Raw genomic sequence first — 12,157 nt, 5'->3', positions numbered from 1 at the left:
TTTATGTCAAAATCCATTTTTAAAATTGCATTTGAAGTCATTTTGAGTCAGTTTTGCCCCTAGGGGCATTTTAGTCTTTTCATGTGTTAAAGCCCTGTTTAAATTCTAAAAATTGTCTCTGAGTCTTGTATAAGTTCTTGCTTTAATTTCCTGTTAAAAATCCATTTTAAAATTTCATCTGAGTCATTTTAGTCGTTTTAAGCCCCTAGGGGCATTTTGGTCATTTCACATAATATTTCTGTTTCATTTTAATTTGCTTTGTTGTTTTTAATCGTCTCGCTTTACGTTAATTTTCAATTTACTTTTTCAATTCAATTTTAGTTTTAATTTTCATTTCGGTCCTTGTACTTTTGTTATTTACATTTTAATCCCTTTTTAGTTTGTTAGAATCCAAGTGCCATGTGTCCAAATGCTATTGGTCCTTAAGAGTTTGTTACAAGTCCAAGTACACATGGCATTGTCTCATTGGTCCAAGCTTACCACATCACCTATATAAGTCAAAGTTGGTCAATTTTCAACACACCAATCATTATCACACTTTTCACAAAATTCACCAAAAAGTCACAAAATAATTTTTCTTTTCTTCCCTCTTTCTCCTCTTCTCTCACGTGACAAAAAAACACCACCACCATAACTAACTCTTTTTCTCATCCTCCATAACCACCACTTTTCTCACCTCTAACTAACTCCACCACCACTCCTCCTCCCTAACTAACTCATCTTCAACCATAACAAACTCATTCACCACCTCTAACCACCACAAAACCACCACAACAACCTTGAATCCTCCATAACCAAACCTTCATCATAACCTTCAACTAACAACAATCATCATCATCATAATCCATCACCAACACATCCATTTTCGTTTTCTTTTACCACACAAACATTCAAACACAAAGCAAAAGCCAGAATTGAATTTGAAGCAAGGAAAGAAGAAGGAAGAACAGAATCAAGAACAAAGGAAAACGATTCGCGCAGAACTTCGAATTGAAAGCTCCAAGAGGTATCGCTGCTCCTCTTCATTTCTTTTGATTTGTTCGCAAATCTGTTCGTGTTAGATTTAGGTTGTTCTTGATTTAATTTTGAGAAGCCTGCTCGAATTCGAATAGAGAAATAAAAACCGGTTCCGAAATTGCAAGATTCGTTTAGATCGGAGCGTTTTGAGACTCGCCGGAACCTGCACTTCTCGCCGGAGAAGATGAAGTTTCCGGCGAGTTGATGAATTTTCCGGCGATGTTCATATATTTTCCGGTGAGGTAGGTGAGGGAGATGAAGATTATGATGTGTTCTTGATATTGTTTTCAAAAAAATTTGAGAGAGAAGAGAGGGAGTTCACGTGTGTTGTGGTTTAAGAGAGAAGAAGAATTTGCTTTGGTGTGTTTAAAACAAGCTTCACGTACTGTATGTGAAGAAAATCATTGTTATTACTTCTCTTTTTAAAACCGGTTCAAGTAACCCATGGGTCTAACCGACCCACCCCCATTCCTTAGGCCCATATACTTGCCTTTTGTGTGGTTTCTTTGCAGTTTTATTGTTTGCACCCCCCTTGTATCTGCTGCTTTTGTTAATTTTCGCTATTTGCACCCCTGTCCATTTAATCTTTTCATGAAAAATCCTAAAAATTTTCCTATGCATTCTTGGACTTTCATTTGATGTTTATATGTATCAAATTTTGATAAAAAAATGTGTGGCATTTTCTTGATTAATTGTTTGCTCTTTGTTGAAAATTATGAAGTTTCGTGTGTTCTCGTGTCCAAAGAACCTTTAAAAATTTCCAAAAAAATTCATGGGTAGTTCTTGATAATTTTGTGGTGTTTTGTGATGATTTTTCATATTAAAGATTGGTAAAAATAATGGGGCTAATTTTTTACTATTTTGCGATATTTTGTGCTAAAAATGAATGAAAATTTGCTTGATTTCAATTCCAATTTCTTGATGAACATTTGTGACCTATGCCACTTGCTTTCATGGAGTTTTAGCCACTGTTTGTGTTTGATATTGCTGCATAATTGTGAATCTTGATAGGTTACTTAGTTTACAAGTCACTTATGTAAATAAATAATGTAAATGTGCTTAGGTTTGCTTCTAAAATGTCAAGTTAGTCATGTTGCCTAAATTCCCATTCCAAAATTTGATTCTAAACCTTTAAAAGTGTATTGGAATGTGAGAATTATAGGTCACATGAACCTTGCACTTTATGAACAAATTTTAGTCATGTTTGCACTCATTTTGCCTTTATTTTGGTTTGTTTTCCATCCTTTATGTTATAGTGTCTTTCTTCCTTTATTTCTTTTGATATTGCCTTATGCTACTAACCATTTCATTTCATGTCTCATATTCATCATAAGCATCCACACTTCATCTTCCTCTCCATCTTATTTCTTGCACTTTAAATTTCAATTCCATACAAAAATTAGAATGTAAATACTTAGGAGTTTTTGTACTTTACTTTTATGCAAATTTAATTTCTTGGCAAAGAGGCCATAGAATGTATCTAGGGTATGATGTAAAGGACAATGGACTCTAATAATGTACACCGACACAAGCACCGACACATGCACACACACCACTTTAGGTATATAGCTAGAATATGCATGTTTAGATGTATGTTTAGGATTGTATGTTTAGATGTATGTTAGGCTTTAAACTTAGAAAAATCAATTTCCAAAAAATGTGAACAACATCACTCAAACCTTTTTCCTAATAAACCTTGGGATCAAAATCCCATTGAATTTTCCTTTTCATTTTCTTAATCAAAATCTTAAAGAACTTTAATCATACTTAGACCATATTTTGCAAATAACTAATTCCACCTCACAATTTCATAAATCTCATGCCCTTGAGGCCTCTCAATCTCCATTCTTCAAAATTCATTTTCAAACTTAAAATCAACCAACAAAAACAAAAACATTTTTGGAAGAGAACTACGATGGATTTGATCCCTTAATCGGGTACGTAGGCAAGGAACAAAATTCCTTCAATTCAACTAAAATAAAAATCCAAAAACATTCTTCTCCCTCCAATTCTTCATTTAGTAACTCTTAGGTGTAAATATCATTTCAAAATAGCATTTAAAAACAAAGCGCGCGCGTAGAAATTAAAGATGGTTCCTATAGGATACTATAGTCGTTATGGGTGCCTAACACCTTCCCGTAGCGAAAACAACTCCCGGACCTCGATTCTCAAGGGTTTTGCTTACTTTTTCCCTTCCCAAGAAAAAATAAGATATCACCGGTTTAAAAGGTTCAAACGTAATCAATGTTTGACACCCGAAAACCAAGATAAAACAACTGGCGACTTCACTGGGGAGATTCGAGAGTTACGCCTAGTCTTTATTTTTACGCTTGCGCTTGTATTTTTACTTGCTTCTTTTACTTGTTTTCTTATGTGAATAAATGTTTAATTTCTTGCAAACGTGTGGGGTGAGAATATCAAAAGTCCTGCACCCGGGCTGAGTGAACTTAGGATTTAGGAGGGATATAATCGACAATTCATTCCGGGGGTTGCCTCGTGTTTTGGATTATGCGATCAATCCCACATAGCTGAGGCATTTTGGGGGTGATGTTGTCGGCGCGTGTTGTCGCGTTTAGGCACTTTACTTCTAATCGTTCTATGACGCTATGAACCGTAGATAACCAAACCCATCCATGGCCATTTTCTAGGACGTAGTGCGGAGGCTAAACCGAGTGTTGTCTCGAGTTTTAGTCGTCACGCGATACTACACTCAAGTTAGACCTTCCACGGATAATCATGGAGCGAGTGTTGTCTCGTGACACCGTGATATACGTCGGAGAGGTTGCAACTTGGGAACCTTTTTAGAACCCGGTTACTATTTCCTAAAGCCCTAGTTTCACCGGACACCGTGTCCACCCATGACTCCTCGACTTTGAACTTCAACCCACCATGTTTTCTCCGAACTTGAACATAATCATGCATCCATGCATACATGCATACATGCATAAACTTTTTTCCATGCATTTATCAGAGGACTTAGACAAGTCATCTTTTGAACATCACGGATGTGAACACCAAGTGATACCATCTCAACTAAACTTTTAGTTTTGCTCAAGATTTTCAAATAAAACCTTTCTCCGTGATGTTCACAACTACTTTGACAAAGTCCTCTGACAAAAAAGAGTCTTTTCGCATTTGCATATCATGCATCATATGCATCATTCATCGATCACAAATGGCTCCTCTCGTGCTCATTGCCTCCTGGTTTTGTCCGCCGCAGTCTGAAAAGCGGCTCGTGTTCGCAAAGTTTACCAACCAGATAGAATTCACCAAACAAGATTTCACAAGAGAAGAATTATGGCTAACTTTGAAGAAGAAAATGCTCAGCTCCGTGCCGAATTGGCTGCTATGAAGGAAGACTTGGCTAAGGCCCATGACACTATGTCTGCTTTGCTGGCTGCACAAGAACAACCAGCCAAATCTGTCCCAGTTTCTACTGAAGCAATTCCGTCTATCCCACTATCTACTGTGGCTACTGATGCTCGTTTTGTTATGCCCAATGGGCGTCCTTATGGTCTCTCAGCTTACTATTCTCCTAATACTGCTGCTGGTGTCTCTGGTTGTGCTGGTCAAGGACAGATTCCTGTGTCCACTGCTATGCCTCAAGTGACTACTGTTGTTACCGACCCTATTGTACACACTGTACAACAGGTGATTGATGTTGACACTCCGCGTGGACAAGATCCCGCAATGGAAGCTATGAGAAGACAGTTGATGGAGTTGGCTGGAGAACTCCGTGAGGTCAAGGCTAGCCGAGGAAACAATGGTGCTCCTGCTAAAGCTCGTGATCTATGCTTGGTGTCCCGATTTGAGGTTCCTAAGAAATTCAAAGAGCCAGAATTTGACAAATACAATGGGACTTCTTGTCCACACAACCATGTTATCCGGTATGTCCGAAAGATGGCTAATTACGCAGATAATGATGCACTGATGATCCATTGCTTCCAGAGTAGCTTGACAGACGATGCAGCAGATTGGTACACTAGTTTGAGCAAAGACAACATCCATACTTTTGAGGAACTCGCTGCTGCTTTTGAAGGTCAATATGAATTCAATACCCGTCTGAAGCCAAATAGGGACTCTCTTAAAGCCCTATCTCAGAAATCAGATGAAACCTTCCGTGAGTACGCTCAGAGATGGAGAGGGGCAGCTGCCCGTGTTTCTCCTCGACTTGATGAGGAAGAGTTAACACAGACATTCCTGAAGACTCTGAAGAAGGAATATAAGGAGAGAATGATAGTCTCTGCTCCAAACAACTTCTCTGATATGGTTACAATGGGAACTCGTCTAGAGGAGGCTGTCCGAGATGGTATTATTGTCCTTGAGAAAGGTGAAACCTCAACCAGTGCACCAAAGAAGTATGGTAATGGTCACCACAAGAGGAAAGAATCTGACGTAGGGATGGTATTTGGTAACCCATCTGCAGCTGCTACACAATTGCCCTTGCCCTATCACTACATGCAGTACTCTCAACATCCCTTCTTCCCGCCATTCTATCAACAGTATCCTCTACCACCGGGTCAACCACCAATGCCCGTCAATGCCATTCCTCAGCAAGTACAACAACAGCCTCCCGCTCAACAGCAACGGCAGCAACAACAGGGTCCCCGACCCAAACCTTCTTTTCCACCAATACCAATGCGGTATGGTGAGCTGCTCCCAACTCTACTGGCTAAGGGACACTGTGTCACTAGACCAGGCAAGCCTCCGCCTAATCCATTGCCTCCCAGGTTCCGACAGGTTCTGACATGTGAGTTCCATCAGGGCGCTCAAGGCCACGATATTGAAGGTTGCTTTGCTCTGAAATATATTGTGAAAGACCTGATAGAAAAGGGACGGTTGACTGAGAACAGTGTTCCTCATGTCCTTGACAATCCGCTTCCAAACCATGCTGCTGTCAATATGATTGAGGCCTTTGAAAGGGTTCCCGTTCCTCAAGAGGATCCCATGTTGGATGTCCGCAATGTCGTTACTCCCTTGGTGCCATTACACGTCAAACTTTGCCAGGCTTCTCTGTTCAAACATGATCATGCTTCCTGTTTAGAATGTCTCCAAAATCCTATGGGCTGTCGTGTGGTGCAAGATGATATCCAGAGTCTGATGGATGACAAACACTTGACCGTCAGTGATGTATGTGTGATTGTGCCAGTGCTTCAGGATTCTCCGGGTCAAGAAGGGCAAGCTGCTGGCTGGGGCAAAGTGATTCAGATCTTGGAAAACAAGCGTAAAGAGGGCCTTGGATTCTCTCCAACATCTGCTGTTTCAAAGGGAACTTTCTACAGTGCTGGGTTCATCAACGCTATTACTGAAGATGCTGCTGAAGGAAGTCACGTGCCTACATTTGTTATACCAGGAGGCACTGTGAGAAATTGGGAAGCCATTGATGTTCCTTTAGTCATGCATGCTTCCATGTAATGTGTCTTGTTGCTCATGTTTTTTTTGTTTTCAAAATAACAATCCTTTCGCTCTGCCCAAGGCGAAAGTGATATCATTGTAAGGGCGTGTTTGTTTCGGCATTGCCGTTATCAATAAAAGTTGTCGTTTTTCTCACGACTCTTTGTTTTTTTACTTTTTAGTGCCTTTTTCTTGGAAATAATGGTAATGCCAGAAAAAACCAAAACATCTGTATTTTTCTTATTAATTTCAAAAATCTGCATAGAAAACTTTTTCTAAAATCATCCCAATCATATTATGCAGATTGAACCATAATAAACCCGTTGAACACAGTGACCCTATGGTTCCTCCAAATTTTGAATTCCCTGTATATGAAGCTGAGGATGATAATGAAGAGATACCGTATGAGATCACTCGACTGCTTGAGCAAGAAAGAAGAGCCATTCAGCCTCACCAGGAAGAGATTGAGCTCATCAACCTGGGTACTGAAGAGAACAAACGAGAGATTAAGATTGGTGCAACCCTTGAGCCAGAAGTGAAAAAGAAGATCACTCAGCTTCTCCACGATTATCCAGATGTCTTTGCATGGTCCTATGAAGATATGCCGGGTCTAGATCCCAAGATTGTGGAACATCGGATACCGACAAGGCCTGAATGTCCTCCTGTCAAACAGAAATTGAGAAGGTCTCGTCCAGACATGGTTCTTAAGATCAAAGTTGAGGTGCAGAAGCAGATTGATGCGGGTTTCCTTATGACAGCTGAATATCCTGAGTGGATTGCCAACATTGTACCAGTACCGAAGAAAGATGGGAAAGTTCGAATGTGTGTTGATTACAGAGATTTGAATAAAGCCAGTCCAAAGGATAACTTCCCATTGCCTCATATTGATGTGCTTGTTGACAGTACTGCTCAATCCAAAGTGTTCTCCTTTATGGATGGTTTCTCTGGCTATAATCAGATACGAATGTCACCTGAAGATAGAGAAAAGACGTCCTTCATTACTCCGTGGGGAACGTTCTGTTACAAAGTGATGCCGTTCGGCTTGATAAACGCTGGTGCTACCTATCAAAGGGGTATGACCACTCTGTTTCATGATATGATTCACAAAGAGATTGAAGTATACGTTGATGATATGATTGTGAAGTCAAGTGATGAGGAGCAGCATGTTGTGTATTTGAAAAAGATGTTTGAAAGACTGAGAAAGTACAAGCTGCGGTTGAATCCTAACAAGTGCACATTTGGCGTAAGATCCGGAAAGTTGCTAGGCTTCATTGTCAGCCAGAGAGGCATTGAAGTTGATCCTGACAAAGTCCGAGCCATCAGAGAGATGCCGACCCCTCAAACTGAGAAGCAAGTCAGAGGTTTCCTCGGACGTCTGAATTACATTTCAAGATTCATATCTCACATGACTACTACTTGTGGTCCCATCTTCAAATTGCTCAGAAAGAATCAGCCTGTTGTATGGAATGATGAATGCCAGGAAGCTTTTGATAGCATCAAAGAATACCTGTTGGAACCACCCATCCTTGTCCCGCCAGTGGAAGGAAGGCCTTTGATTATGTATCTGTCAGTGTTGGATGATTCAGTGGGTTGTGTTCTCGGTCAACAAGATGAGACTGGTAAGAAAAAGCATGCTATCTACTATCTGAGCAAGAAGTTCACCGACTGTGAGACTCGGTATACAATGCTTGAAAAGACTTGTTGTGCTTTAGCTTGGGCTGCCAAACGCCTGCGTCATTACATGGTGAATCATACAACTTGGTTGATATCCCGAATGGATCCAATCAAGTACATCTTTGAAAAGCCTGCTGTTACTGGAAAGATTGCGCGTTGGCAAATGTTGTTGTCTGAATATGATATTGTGTACAAAGCTCAGAAAGCAATCAAAGGAAGTGTCCTTGCTGAGCATCTTGCTTGTCAACCTCTTGATGATTACCAGCCAATTAAATTTGATTTCCCTGATGAAGAAGTTATGTATCTGAAGGCAAAAGACTGTGAAGAGCCACTGATCAATGAAGGGCCAGATCCCAATAGCAAATGGGGATTGGTGTTTGATGGAGCTGTTAATGTTTATGGTAAAGGAATTGGAGCCATCATTGTAACTCCACAGGGGCACCACATTCCTTTCACTGCTCGAATAACTTTTGAATGCACAAACAACATAGCTGAATATGAAGCATGCATCTTGGGCATTGAAGAAGCCCTTGACCTGAGAATCAAACACCTTGACATTTATGGAGATTCTGCACTTGTTATTAATCAGATAAAGGGTGAATGGGAAACTCATCATGAGAAGCTGATCCCTTACCGTGACTATGCAAGACGTCTGTTGACATACTTTACCAAGGTTGAGCTGCATCATATCCCTCGGGATGAAAATCAGATGGCTGACGCTCTTGCTACTTTGTCTTCCATGTTTCGTGTCAATCACTGGAATGATGTGCCCGTAATCAAAGTGCAGCGTCTCGATAGACCCGCTCATGTGTTTACTGTTGAAAATATGCCAGATCAAGCTGATGGAGATGTGAATGATAAAAAGCCTTGGTATTACAACATCAAACAATTCTTGCAGAATCGTGAATATCCACCTGGTGCTTCCAACAGGGATAAGAAGACTTTAAGAAGATGGGCTAGCAAATTCCTTCTGGACGGAGAAATCCTATACAAGAGGAACTATGACATGGTCTTGTTGAGATGTGTTGACAAACAAGAAGCTGAGAAGTTGATGCATGATGTACATGACGGTACCTTTGGGACCCATGCGTCGGGCCACACTATGTCAAGGAAGCTGTTAAGAGCTGGCTATTACTGGATAACCATGGAGCGTGACTGCCACAAACATGCTAAGAGATGCCACAAGTGTCAAATTTATGCTGACAAGATTCATGTGCCTCCACATGCCCTCAATGTTATCTCTTCCCCATGGCCTTTCTCTATGTGGGGCATTGACATGATCGGAAGAATTGAACCGAAGGCTTCCAATGGACATCGTTTCATCCTAGTGGCAATTGACTATTTCACCAAGTGGGTTGAAGCTGCTTCCTATGCAAATGTGACCAAGCAAGTGGTTGTCAAGTTTATCAAGAATAACATCATCTGTCGATATGGTGTTCCCAACAAAATCATCACTGACAATGGCTCCAATCTGAACAATAGCATGATGCAAGATTTATGTGAAGAATTCAAGATTGAACATCACAACTCTTCTCCTTATAGACCTCAGATGAATGGTGCAGTTGAGGCCGCTAACAAGAACATCAAGAAAATTGTTCAGAAGATGGTCACTACTTACAAGGACTGGCATGAGATGCTACCTTTTGCCTTGCATGGTTACCGCACTACAGTGCGCAGTTCAACCGGGGCAACTCCTTTCTCTCTGGTATATGGCATGGAAGCAGTCCTCCCCCTGGAAGTGGAGATTCCATCCCTTCGAGTGATCATGGAAGCAAAGTTAACTGAGGCTGAATGGTGTCAAAGTCGGTATGATCAATTGAATCTGATCGAAGAGAAACGTATGGATGCTATGGCTCATGGACAGTTGTATCAAGTGCGAATGAAGAATGCTTTTGACAAGAAAGTCCGACCTCGAGAATTCAAGGAAGGCGAACTTGTATTGAAAAGAAGGATAAGTCAGCAACCCGACCCAAGGGGCAAATGGACACCTAACTACGAAGGTCCTTATGTTGTCAAGAAGGCTTTCTCTGGTGGTGCTTTGATTCTTACACACATGGATGGTGTTGAGCTTCCAAATCCTGTTAATGCCGATATAGTCAAGAAATACTTTGTCTAAAAAGAAAAGAACAGCGTGGTAGGTCGAAAACCCGAAAGGGCGGCCTAGGCAAAAATGCGCTTCCCGGTGGATCGAAAACCCGAAAGGGCGATCCAGGCAAAAGTTAGGGACAAAAAAAATGAATATGAAAGAGCTCGCTGAGATTGTACGCAACTCAGGCAAGAATGAGCGCCTCGATGAGCCGAAAACCCGAAAGGGCGGTTCATGCAAAAATGAGGTTGACAATAAAAGACAAGTAACTATATCTGGCAAATCATCACCACCCCTTGGGGCATCTGCAACTGTCAATGATCTTCTTCATCAGAGGCTTCTGTACTTGTGAATTCAAAATTTCTATGAAATGTAGCGGTCATCGTGTTCAATGTATCACCAACCAATAAAATTACCATTTTCCAAGCTTTGTAAATCCGTGAAGCCATGCCTTTGGCTGACTTTCACTCTTCTACATCAATTTGAGCCTTTCTATTGTTTGAAACTCTATTTTTCTTTCTACTTTCAATGCTATATGCAAAACATTTTCTGTCTATTTTGATAATGTTAATGTCTGAAACAAACATTTTTGAAAATTGAAAAATCTTTTTCTGTCTATTTTGAAAGCAAACCTGAGCAATAAGGTACATTTCAATGAAACATGCATGAATGAATGAATGTCAGTGTCTATTTCAATACATGTTACAAGCAGGTTACTCCCCAAGATGATCTGTGGTCAATAGCAAGAATGAAAAAACAGAATGAAAGTGAAAAAATGAAAAAAAAGAAAATAAAAAGCTCGCTAAGTTGAAAACCCGAAAGGGCGGCTTAGGCAAAAATGAGCACCCCGCTGATTGACAACCTATGAAGGCAATTCAGGCAAAAATGGGGCAATGAAAAGAACCTTATTCCCCGGTGAATCGAAAACCCGAAAGGGCGGTTCAGGCAAAAATGGGATTGAAAGAATGAAAAATGGAAAAAAGAATATAAAAGCATTGACCACAGATGCGAATGTCCAACGTTTACCCAGCGCTGACACGCCTAGCAACGGCGACCTGTATCCAAGAACCTTCCAAGGGTCCCTTCTTTACAAGTTTACTGCCCTCAGCCATGGTTTTGATACGTCTCTCAAACGACGGTCTCTCCAAAGAGGTTTTCCCCTGTGAATATGTCACAGCACGAGCCACTGCGTGCCCAATCTTCCAATGTCTTGTCTGCCTTTGTGAAACTTCTCTGCCAAATTGCCAACCAATCATGCATTTCAAGCATTCATACATGCATAATCATGCATTTTATGTGCTCATACATCCAATAATCTTGCTAAACCATACATACATGTTGCATATCCAACTGTCAATTGTCAAATTCAAAGTCAATGTCAATGTCAATGTCAATATCAATGTCAATGTTAATGTCAAATGCCAATGTCAATGTCAATGTTAATGTCAAATGCCAATGTCAATGTTAATGTCAAATGCCAATGTCAATGTCAATGTTAATGTCAAATGCCAATGTCAATGTCAATGTCAATGCCAATGTCAAATGTCAAATGTCAATGTCAATGTCAAATGCCAATGTCAATGTCAATGTTAATGTCAATGTCAATGTCAATTTCAATTTCCAAGCCAATGTCAATGTCAATGCCAATGTCAATGTCAATGTCAATGTTGATGTCAATTTCAACTGTCAATTCAGTTCAAATCAATGTCAATTTACTTTTGGGCCAATAAAAATGGTCATGTCTATTTTCAAATCAGGTCAATGACAATTTACCCTCAATTGGTATCTTGTTAAACCAGACTTTCAATTTGTATCTTGTTACTGGTCAAGTGCAAGGTTCAATCCAAAAAGAACCACTTGTACCTGCTTATATGTCTATGTTTCCGGTCAAACGGCAAGTTCGATCCAAAGAACAGTTTGCACCAACTTACATGTTGTGATATCGGTCAAGTGGCAAGTTCGATCCAAAGAACAGCTTGTACCCGT

This window comes from Medicago sativa, chromosome 6 (assembly GCF_051527215.1).
Source record: "Medicago sativa cultivar Bolivia chromosome 6, Bolivia_mono, whole genome shotgun sequence".
NCBI lineage: Eukaryota > Viridiplantae > Streptophyta > Magnoliopsida > Fabales > Fabaceae > Medicago > Medicago sativa.
The sequence above is the reverse complement of the archived record's forward strand: the minus strand, read 5'-3'. Positions refer to the sequence as shown.